Below are 12,322 nucleotides of genomic sequence, written 5' to 3' on the forward strand. Positions count from 1 at the left end.
ACGGTACAACCATGTATTAGTTGCACTTAGTTGACTAATATACAAACGGACAGTGTGTGTGAGTGAAGTAGCGTTAATATAAGTTTTTCTCTTCATAAATTCTTAATTTAACAAACGATACCAGTACCTTTATCGTTAAGATATTATAAGCCGCATCCTGATCCAACAACCGGTCCAAGAGGGGTATCCTGGAGGATCAAGCCACATCCAAGGACATCAAGGACAACTACTACCGAACTCCAAATTAGGCTAAGTACTAGTATTAGCTTAGTTTGTAAGGCTAGTTCGGGTAATTCAGTACAGACGAGTCTTGTGATTGAGCTAGCGGGGCACTTGACTCACAAAGGCTGCATACTAACATCAAAAATACAGTTTGAACGATTCCCAACGTTTCAACGGCTATTATTCAATCAGCACCCCTGATAAGAAGTCATTGAATATATATATATATATATATATATATATATATATATATGCTGTAACATGATGAAAAATTTATCATCGATTCGTGGTTTCAAATTATTTGAAATAATACATCGTTACCCGATGAGCAAATTCTAGTGACATCTAGAATCAAAAATTCCGAGTTCGACCGAGCGATCGCCCCATCACATTGATTGTGACGGGAAATCCAGTGAAGACGCCGAACTAAACAACCGCGTTCCGGTATTTTGAACTATTCGACCGCGACCAAATGGACAATTCTTGATTCCGACATTTGAACAATTTGAATTACGACTTTTAAGATCAATCCGAGTTCGAACAATGAATAATTAATCGCGACAAATGAATTCTGAGTAAACAATAAGCCACCTCTAGTAAACAAGCTAAATCATCGGCGCGAATTTGAACAACGAGTACGACCGATTGTTTTATTTGTTAATGAATAAGTGAAGTGCGTTGCGTATAATAATGAAAAATTAATAATTAATTACGTGTAATAATTATATGATAGTGAAATTCAACGCGTTACCAAAATAAAAATATCATTTTATATTTTATTTTATTTCGTTCGAGCAATTCTGAGGATTACGGATTATCTGTGTCTCATTCGCAACAACAGCCTTGTTGTCTCGTCGTGTAAGAATACTCTGACGTCACTTGTCAAGTATTTCGTTAACACGTACGTTGTATGTGTGTCTCCCGACAATAAAATTATGTTATTTTATTTCGTTAACCAACTCTGTTTTCTTCGAGCAATGAACTGATTTTCTGTCTCGATCAAGTACGATTTTTGCGAGCAATTTTTTGTTTATATCGAGTCAAGCCGATAACGGTAATTTATAATTTGTTGCAACCGATAATTTTCGTGAAACTGATTAATTATTTTGTTTGTTTAATATACGATTAATTATTTTATTTAATTCTGATCAACCATTTATCGTGATCTCAAGTGCTTGACTTTTCCCCGTTTCGCCACCTTGAGCCGATTTATTTTTGATGATTGTTTATTGGTGATTATAAAATTACCTGGCGCTCAACTTTAAGTATTCTGAACAAGGTTGCCAAATTGTACGTGTACTCTGACTTCACTCTGGTAGATCCCTGGTGGTGAAAAACCCGTACCAATGCATAAATAGTTATTAGAAAAAATATTGATTTAACCATGACCAATGAAATAATTGGTATAATTAAACATTTATTGTAAGGGATGTTACTACCTGGTAACAACTCTTCTAGAAATTGAAAAATATTTCAGTTTCCTGAGTGAGCTCATTCGTCAATAACGAAATTTTAATGGTTAAAAGTCAAAGTCCTTAATTTTATCGAAGTATTCAAAAATAATGATTTAAATGTTTATAAACTGAATGATTGAAATACGATTCAGAACAATGTTAAATAATTGTTGAATTTTTGAGAAGAAATAATTTATTTAATTAATAAATAAGTTTTAAAAGTATTTCATCGATTATCAAGGTCAATTTTAATTATCTAAATATATTACAATAAAATAATTGAATTGGGATTGGTTTGCCAGTGGATCATTAATAAAATAAAATAAAACACCAATCTAAGGATATTTGAATGCAATAGCATTTATATATATTAAAACAACAACAACAAATAATTATATAAGGCATTAAACATGGAATGGAGAAAACTAAAGAACCAATATGGAAACATCATCACAGTTAAGTTGAAATCAAGAACAACATTTACATACAATTTAGCCAAAAGATGAAGTAAAGTTAAATTTTTAATACAATATTTAAAATTACATTTAATTCCTAAATCGATGAACTATAAATTTATTAAAAGTAAATATCTACAAGTTTGTAAAAATAAATATAAATTAGAAAAATTAGTACATGAATTTCAGGTAAAATCATTAAAAATAGACATCAGTGAATTATATTATGAAATAGATAAAATAAAAAAAAGAATCCGTGATTTAGATTCAGATATAAAAAGATCGCTTGATCATAATGATATTTTAGAATTTATAAATACACAAAAATTAAAAATAAAAAGACTAGTCAATATTTTCAATAGTAATTACAAAACAAAAATTGCTAATCTAAAAAAATATAGACCTACTTATAATCATTTATCAAATTACAACAACAATAGACTAGATGAAAAAATAGATAAAATAAATAACAAATGGTTAATTAATTTAAGTCAAATAGAAACTCCTGATACTATTGCCAAAGTTTCACAATTGGGTTCTAAACACAGTTTAGAATATGATAAAAAATCCTTTCCACTATATAAATTTATAACCAGTTTTGAATCTAAAATTTATTTGATTGATGAAGATAAAAGAATATCAGAAAGAAACAAATTTATAAATAAATTATCAAACACATTTTACAGTTATAATTCCAATACTTCAAACTCATACAACATAACATCCTTTCTTAAAAACAATAAAAATATAATGATAACTAGAGCCGATAAAGGCAACTCAACAGTTATTTTAGATAAAATAGAATACAATAATAAAGTAATTGAAATGTTGAATGATACAGCAACTTATGAGCAAGTAATATTTAAAAATTACAACAACATTTTAGAAAAAAGTAACAATGATCTAATAAATAAATGGGAAAAAAAGTCTTACATTACATCTGACACTAGAAACAGTTTAATAACGCACAAAAGTATTTTACCTAGAGCCTATGCTCTACCAAAGATACATAAACCTAATATACCTTATAGGTTAATTGTATCTTCTATCAATGGGCCCACTTACAATCTAAGTAAGTGGTTATCAAGTTTATTAAACTGTTGCAAGAATAAATACAATTATAACAAAAAAATAGTTTTGAATTTAGTAAATTTATTAAAAGTAATAGAATTATTCCAAAAAATTCTGAAATATGCTCATTAGATGTAGTATCTTTATTCACGAATGTATCAATAGAGTTGGTTATAAAAATAATAGTAAGTTATTGGACGGAAATTAAAAATTTAATACGTTTATCACAAAATTAATTGATTACAGGTTTAAGATTATGATTAAATAATGCATATTTTAGTTTTGACAATAAAATTTATAAACAAATATTTGGGGCACCAATGGGCTCACCATTATCCCCAATTATTGCAGATATTCTTATGGATAGATTAATTTTCATTAGTTTAAAAAACATAAATTTCGAAATATTCTTCATTAAAAAATATGTAGATGACTTATTATTGTGTTTGTCAGGAGATTCTATTGATACACTCTTGAAAACATTTAACAATTACCATAAAAGAATACAATTTACAATAGAAAGAGAAAATAAAGATAATAAAATTAGTTATTTAGATACAGTTATAATTAGAAACAATGAAAATTTAGAAATAAACTGGTACCAAAAACCAACATGGTCAGGTAGATATTCAAACTATTACTCATATCATCCAATTTCACAAAAAATAGGCATCATATATCATCTAATAGATAAAGTTTTTTATCTTGCTGATGAAAAATACAAACAAGAAAATTTACAGTCGACTCTGTATAAAGGTTCTCTGCCTAAAGGTTCCCGCTGTCTATAGGTTCCAGGATACATTGCTTAAAAGTTCCCGGATATTCCCCCACCCGCTTTCTCGAGCGACGAATCACAATTCAGTTTTCGAGCGCTAACTTTGAATGCTCGTTTTTTAGAGGTTATGTTTACTGCGCAATGTGTTCGTTTTAGCGTGCGCCTCGGCGCTCGAGGGGAATATATTGCAGGGGAAGTGCTGATGGTGGGGAGGGAACCTTTAGGCAATGGTTCTGTCCCGACGTGGAACCTTTAGACAGAGTCGACTGTAAAATTAATTAAAAAAGCTTTAATAGACAACAATTACCCAATAGAATTCAATAATACTGCAATAATAGATGGAAAAAATTAGTAGATAAAAAAAATAATAAAACTAACAATAGAAACATTACAAATAATCTAGATATGTCGAAAACAATTAGTTTTCCACATGATGATAATTTGAATATGTTTATAAGAAACATTTTGAAAAAATATAGAATTCTGGTAACATTTAGAATTGAAAATAGTTTAAAAAAATTTTATAATAGTGGAAAGGATCCTATAAATCATTTAGAAAAATCAAATTGTATTTATAGAGTAAATTGTATAAACTGTAAAAAATATTATGTTGGCCAAACTAAAAGGTGGCTTAAAACAAGAATAAATGAACATAAAAACAATATTAAATTTAGCCCAAGCAAACATAACATGCTTATAGTTCACAGAATAAATAAAGACCATAACTTTAATTATGATCAAGTAAAAATTTTAGATTTAGAATCAAATTACAGGAAAAGATTAATATTGGAATCAATATATATAGAAAATGACAAAAATACAGTTAACAAAAGAAAACATTCAGAAAATTTAAATGAGTCATATAACAACCTGTGACGTCACGACGTCTTATTCTTCCTGTCAATCAATTTATTGAAAAATCGTACATGATATGCCATCTGGCTGTGCATAAATTAATTAATTAGCAAATGACTTCCAGCCATTATTACGGCTGATGATTTTTAAGTTTGAATTTAAATTCAAATTATTTATATGAAATATTGTTGTTGAATAAATATTGAATGAATGAAATATTGAAATAAAATAATAAATACAAAATATGAAATAATGAAAGAAATAATGAAAATATTATTATAAAAAAAATATATGAAATAAATTTCGAAATATCTTTAAAAAAGTAAAGATAATTGTTGTTTAAAAGAAAAGAAATGAAATTAATTATTAATGATTTGTTTATTAATAATGAAGTAAAATAATAAATAAATATGAAATGAAATTATGAAATGATATAATAAAATATAATTAAATAATAATTATTAATAAACAAGTTATTAATAATTAAAAATGAAATGAATTATGAATGTTTAAATAATAAAAGAATATATTGCAATAAAGGAAAAAGTAAGAATCAATAAATATTGATTTATGAATTCGACTCCAATGCTTTATGCGTATGTTGCTAACTGCATTGGAAGTCATGAAAAATGTATATATAAATAATACTTATAAAAAAATATTGATTCAATTATGACCAATGAAATAATTGGTATAATTAAATAATTATTGGAAGGGATGTTACTACCTGGTAACAGCTCTTCTGGAAATCGAAAAAGATTTCAGTTTCCTAAGTGAGCTCATTCGTCATTGACGAAATTTTAATTATTTAAAGGCAAAGTCCTTAATTTTATTAAATCATTAATAATGGTGATTTAATTGTTTATAAACTGAATTATTAAAATATAATTCAGAAGTTTTTTTAAATAATTGTTGAATTATTCAAAAGTGGTAATTCATTTAATTAATAAATAATTTTGATAAACATTCCATCGATTATCAAATCTAATTTGAATTATTTAAATATAATTCATTTAATAAATAAAATTCAATATTGATAAAATTACATCAATTATCAAGGGTTGAGAAGGAAGAATAATAAATAATAAATCAAATAAATAATTGTTGATAATAATAATAATCATCAAATAAATCAAGGTAACAATTTAATTAAATAAATAATTAATAATAAATTTAAATAATAAATTGATTGTTTAAATAAATTAAATAACAAGTGAAATCGAGAGCTAAATCATTTTATAAAGCGTTAAAAATTGTAAACCGCATTTAATTGTCTAAATCAAATTTAATTTTGTTTTGTAATAATTTTTAAATAATTGTTTTGATTTAAATAAATTTGGAAGTTGTTTTAATTTTGCTTTTATTATTTTACTAAATTAATCAAATTTTATTTTACTTAATTCTTAATAATTTTAATTATCTCTTAGACAACGAACCGTAAGTATTTTTATTTTAATTTTATTTATAATAAACAGTCATCCTTATAGCTCCGTCCCAGTTATTTCGCTCGGCGAAGGCTAAACAGGAGCACAACTCTTAATATGTGTTATTTTGACGTGACAACCTTATTAAACAAAAATAGAGTTAGGTATAATAACAACAAAATAAATTATAATAGTCATTATAACATCGTCAATAGTCATCAAATCTAAAACTGATACAAATAAATTACATTTATCTACAATCAAAACTATATTACCGACAACAGTACAATTAAAAAATATCATAATAGATAACAAATTTATGTACCAATCACAAAAAATTAAAAATAAAATAACTCTATTACCGATAATTACAAGCTAACCAAAAAATATCACATTATAACAGCAACTGTTGAAGTTACAACATTATAACTTATAGCTTCACATAACAATAAAATAACAATAGTTAAAAATTATAAAATATAAATTACTGTAGTCAAAATGAAAAAGAAAAAGAAGAAAAAAATCATTCTCATCACTATTTCACATAAAAAAAGGTATAAAATAATAAAATAACCTCTATATGACACGTGCTTTTCTAAAATAATTTATATTGATTCCAGATTTATAATTAATAAAATTGTTTTTAAATTAAAATTATAATTTCATATTTATAAAAAAATTTCCACGTTCAATATTGTAAGTTTAAAATTTAATATATTATTTAATTTTTAAGTATAAATTGTAATAAAATATGTAAATTAACAGTGAGTCTGAAGTTGCTAGCACCGAGGGGCTAGCGAAATATTACAATAAAATAATTGAATTGGGATTGGTTTGCCAGTGAATCAGTAATAACATAAAATAAAACACCAATCTAAGGATATATGAATGCAATAGCATTCATATATATTAAAATAACAACAACAAATATCTAAATATAGTTTATTCAAAAAATACAATAAAATATTGATAAAATTTTATTAATTATCAAGGGTTAAGAAGGTTAAGAAGGAAGAATAATAATCAATAAATCAACTAAATAATTGTTAATAAGAATAATAATCACCAAATAAAGTAAGGTAACAATTTGATTAAGTGAATAATTAATGATAAATTTTATATAATAAATTCGTTATTTTTAAATAATTTGAATCACAAGTAAAATCGAAAGCTAAATCATTTCATAAAATGTTAAAATAGTAAATCGCATCTACTATCTAATTCCAATTTTATTTTGGTTTGTAATAATTTTAAATAATTGTTTCAATTTAAATAAATTTGGAAGTAGATTTAATTTTGATTCAATTACTTCATTCAATTGATTCAATTAAATTTTATATTTAATTAATCCCTTAGACGACAAAGCATTTTTATTTTATTTTCAATATCCTTATAGCTCCGTTGCAGTTATTTTGCTTGGCGAAGGATAAACAGGAGCGCTACTCTGAATATGTGTTATTTTGACGTTACACATTCAATTTGTCTACCTATCTATCTTTCTTTGTTTTGTTCATTGTTGCTCCCGAGCTCACTTTAACTGTGATTTGTCTTAAATAATTAGAGTGTGACTTGCTCAGGAAAGTAGAAAAACTATCAGGGGATAAAGAAGCAGATAATTGCTTGTTGAGAACCCGTAAGAAACAAGTGTAAGAAGCCCTTTATATAGGGTATGGGAAGAAGTTGCACCTCACCACTAATCCTACGCAACCGTGATGACCAGAGCCGGGAGTCTGATACCACGGAGAGCCTGTCCAAGCCTGGGACCAGAGTTTCTTTGTTTCCTGAGATGGGAGCAGTGCTTGGCCTGAGAGAGGTAGGACTCGTGGTTGCTGTGGTTAGATACTACGCGCAATGAGGATTTTTGATTATACCTCTGGTTAATGTCCACCTTAGTTAATTTTCGATTAAGAGTTTCGTCTGAGTAGAAAAGAAGGGATTTTGCAGCGTGAGTATGCCCAAAAGGGTGAAGGATCGGCTTCCTGACGGTAAAGATGGACTTAGGTCCCGTTACATTAATTAATTTGTTCATTGTTTACTCCCCAAGCTACTCAAAAACTCAAATTTGGCTTGAATAATTAGAGTATCTCTCTGCTCGGGAAAGTAGAAAATCTATCAGAGGATGAGAACAAGCGGATAATTGTTTGTTGGGAAGCCGAAAGAAAACAGTGGAAGAAGCCTTTTTCAGAGGGTATGGGAGGAAGTTTCACCCCACCACTTTCGTAGGCAACCATGTTGATCAGAGCTGGGAGTCTGGTACCATGGGGGGGGGGGGAATTCCAAGCCCCACTTTGATCAGAGTCTCTTTGTTTCCTGAGATAGGAGGAGTGATAGGCCCAAGTGAGGTTAGACTCGTGGTGGCTGGGGGTAAGTCATCCACATGCATTGCAGGCCTAAAGGGTAAGCTAATGTGAGTTTATGCTTACATTTCGCTTTTGTAATATTACAGTAGAAGGTACTAAATACGCAACGTCAGTATGCTGAAAAGGATGCGGTATCAGCCTCCCGTCAAACGGAGGTGGACTTCGGTCCTGTTACATCAATGAATTGTTCATTGTTTACTTTTCATTGATCAACTGAGTTTCAAAGGATCATATAACATTCCACACGTGAACAATAAAGTATGTATAACAACAACACGAGTATAAGCCCCTTTTTTAGTTTTTTTCAACCCGCCCTGAGGGATCATTGAAAAAATTTCTCCACTATTCTATTTTAGGCACTTCAGAGTAACTTATACACTAATGCAAAAAATTAAAGGAGCAGAAAAATTTTATAAATTTTTTAGTGATTTTTGGAAGGCTGTAACTGAGTGAAAAATTATCGTATCGAGATTTTAAAAAAGTATTTTATAGCTTAAAATCTCTAGTTTTGGTGCATTTTTTTCAAAAATTTTTTTTTTTTTCGAAGAGCCCACGGACCGCGGAAAAATTCTTTCAATTAAACAAATGTATAGCTCGTTCAGCAAATTTATTCAGCTTCAATTTGGTTTTTTTTTTAACCTCGAAAGACGATTTGTCGCAGAGATATCAGCCTTCAAACAAAAAATGATCCTTTTGGCTTTAATCTTCGATATTTCAGGTACCAATGATCGCACAGAAAGTTAAAGGGCGGCGTTGAAAACTTGAATAAATTCCCTGCAAGACCCTGTCATCATTTTTTTAAAAAAAATTTTTTTTTTTATTTTTAACATCCATTAGACGTAAGTACAAAAAAATGACTTTTTTTGTTTTTTTAGTAAATCAACCGCTACTCTGCAAATATCGATAAGCAAAATAATGTTGCCAGGGACTTTTTTAGCTCAATGTACCCCAAAACCCCTGTAAATTTTTAAATTGATCTATCGAACTGTTTTTTGGGAATCATTGATCAAAGTTTTGCTAAACAATTAAAGGAGCAAGTTTTGTTCCTTTAATTGTGTAATCATAATCAAAATGAAAAAATTATTTTTTTGGACTTTTCTCAAATTTTTGCGTTGGTGACTCAGCAAATGCAAAGAAATGACAAAAAAAAAAAAAAAATTTCCAAAAAATGGCAAAAAAAATCGAAGAAAAAAAAAATTTCTGTCACGTGTGAGCTTACACCTTAATGTTCTTACTGCGTAACCGATCTTACCGTGCCTAGCTCAGCGTCTCTAGAAATTTAATAGGATGTTATAAAGGGTGTGGGTCGCTCAGTGAAGGAATGACTATATGTGAATTTAATGGATATTTGTTTATTGGGCGTCCCCAAAATTTGGGAGTACCCAGAAAAGGCCCTGAGAGTCTCTTTTACAAATCTAAAATAGCATAAATGAATCGGATACTAATACAATATTTTCATTCAACAATAGTGGCATTAAACGTATTCTTATAGTGATCTGTAATAAAAGCGGTAAAATAAGAGAGATATAATATTTATGCGCGAGCAGACGACTATTCGAATCAGCTTAACTATGGTAACTAACTCTTCTTCTGCAATTGCATCCTCTGCTTCCAAAATATTACTCCGCCGTTTCCCATGAGAACTCTTTTCGTGCTGCATAACAAAATATCCCTTCGCAGTCTCCAATGGAACTCTTTTCTCCCCACAGTCAAAACTGCTGACCACGCGAAACGTCTGCTCATCGTATTGTCTTTATAAAAGTAAGACTTAATACAACTAATGTAATGCGATATTTATGTGCAGCTGTATAGCGCCTAATGAAACTACAATAAAATGTATTGCTTTCTGAACTAATATATATCTATCTATTATTTGTTCATTAGTAATAGACGGATGGGTGTCAGCTCACCTGTCACACGCTCCCCCGGCTCGAAAAAGAAAGTCATTCTCCCGAATGGTAAAAGGGACAATCCTATTCACAGGGTTAGTCGCATGTGAACTCCCGGATATCACCCGAGATCACGATTCTCCTTTTCGACCAGTTGGAGCTCAGGTTGATTTTTAGCTGCACAACAATTTACGTTGCATACCTGTTCAAAAAAAAAAAAATATAATACTCGAAAAAAAAATCGGTCTATCGGTTAACCCTGCGGGCCAGCCCCAAAACTTCCCGCTGTTTTCGAACTCGTTGAGCTCGAAAACATTATTGTGAATACATTTTCGAGCTCTTCAAACTTGAAAATACTTTTGCATACTATTGTTTTCTAAAAAAACATTTTTTAGCATTTTTTTCTCCCACGATATCTCGCGAACGAATTAACCGAATTTTTACCTGTTTTTTGATGAACATTATCGCTTCGAGAAAAATTTTTCCATCAACAGCCACTAATTTTGCCTAATAGAGAATATTTTACAGTTTTCAAAACCCTACTTCCATTCTCTGTACGACCAATATGTCCGGAGTTATTGATTATCGAATCCAAAATGGACTTTTTTGCTTTGCTCAATGATAACTCGGCGCCAAATCGTTATAGAGACTTTTTGAGGCCGGCAAATGAAAGGGCATAAAATTTCCTAAACGAGTCATAAGGTCAGATTATCAAGAAAAATTTATTGAAGCCCATAGACTTGTTGGAAGACGAGCAAAAATTCTGAAAATTTTTTTATATTCCTTAATTTTTGTGACCCGTGTATATATATCATTAGTTATAAGCATGAAAATTGCTGGTATTTTAATATACAATTATTCATTAAAGATTAAACATATTATTTAATTTGTATCTCAATGTATTGTATTGTTCATATAAAGAATATGATAGTGACAAAGAAAGGTCAGAACAGTGTAAAACAAGCGAGACCAATAGCATTTGCATACAAAACTAATCTCAGGATAAATTTTCACGGCTTTTTAATCAACTCATATATTCTGAGCGCGTTCAGCAAAAGTATAACGAATTTTATTTTGTGCTCACTGGGAGAAATAAGGTTAATGAAAGTCAAATTTCTATAAAAAAAATATAATAGTAATAATAAAAATAAAATTACATTGTATAGACAAAGGCTAAGTGGATTTGGAAGAGGGTTAGAAATGAAGGAAATAGAGGCGGGAGAGAATCATTGAAATCACTCTCGTGAGTAGCTTTTGTGAATTCAAAAGTTGCGGCCAAACGTTCAACCATCGATTGTGTCTGTGATCGAAAATTGCCTCTACTCGACTACCCTAGAGGAATAATCTACTCTATTCTATTCTCTGAGCGTACGATGCCGGAAGCTACTGTGGAACCATCGTCGCATATGCAGAAAAAAATACCGTGAATTATACTTGAATTTAACTACCCATACAAAGTCACAGTTAACGGAAAAAACGCCATAGGTTGGCCGATGTCTGACTGCCATCGCTCGGCCAAGCATTGGCAATTCGTAATGGGTCAAACCTGGTTAATTACCAGCAGCCATTTGATTTTTTATCAAGATAGCGTAGTCAAATCAAAATGAATTTTTATTAATATTTTTGAATGTATATGTAATGGCACTGCTGGTTTTATATCAGAATATGACTTCCCGTAATCCTTTTAAAGAAAACGTCAGACATACGACGATGCCAATGGCTGGCCAATGAATGGCTACTTATGACAGGCCGATTATCGGTTCGCAACGTTGGGCTACTGTTGGTGAATCAGTGGTCCATGATTGATTCTTGTTCAA

General features: G+C 29.6%; 1 long non-coding RNA gene across 1 annotated transcript; it reads left to right on the forward strand.

Annotated features, from left to right (window-relative positions):
* Positions 1-6,680: 6,680 nt before the first annotated feature.
* LOC130677080 (uncharacterized) lies at positions 6,681-7,296 on the forward strand. Its single transcript, XR_008991526.1, has 3 exons — positions 6,681-6,810; positions 6,877-6,952; positions 7,022-7,296. It is a non-coding gene; the product is annotated as an uncharacterized LOC130677080 (long non-coding RNA).
* The last annotated feature ends 5,026 nt before the right edge of the window (positions 7,297-12,322 follow it).

The sequence above is a fragment of the Microplitis mediator genome, chromosome 11, assembly GCF_029852145.1.
Source record: "Microplitis mediator isolate UGA2020A chromosome 11, iyMicMedi2.1, whole genome shotgun sequence".
Lineage (NCBI taxonomy): Eukaryota > Metazoa > Arthropoda > Insecta > Hymenoptera > Braconidae > Microplitis > Microplitis mediator.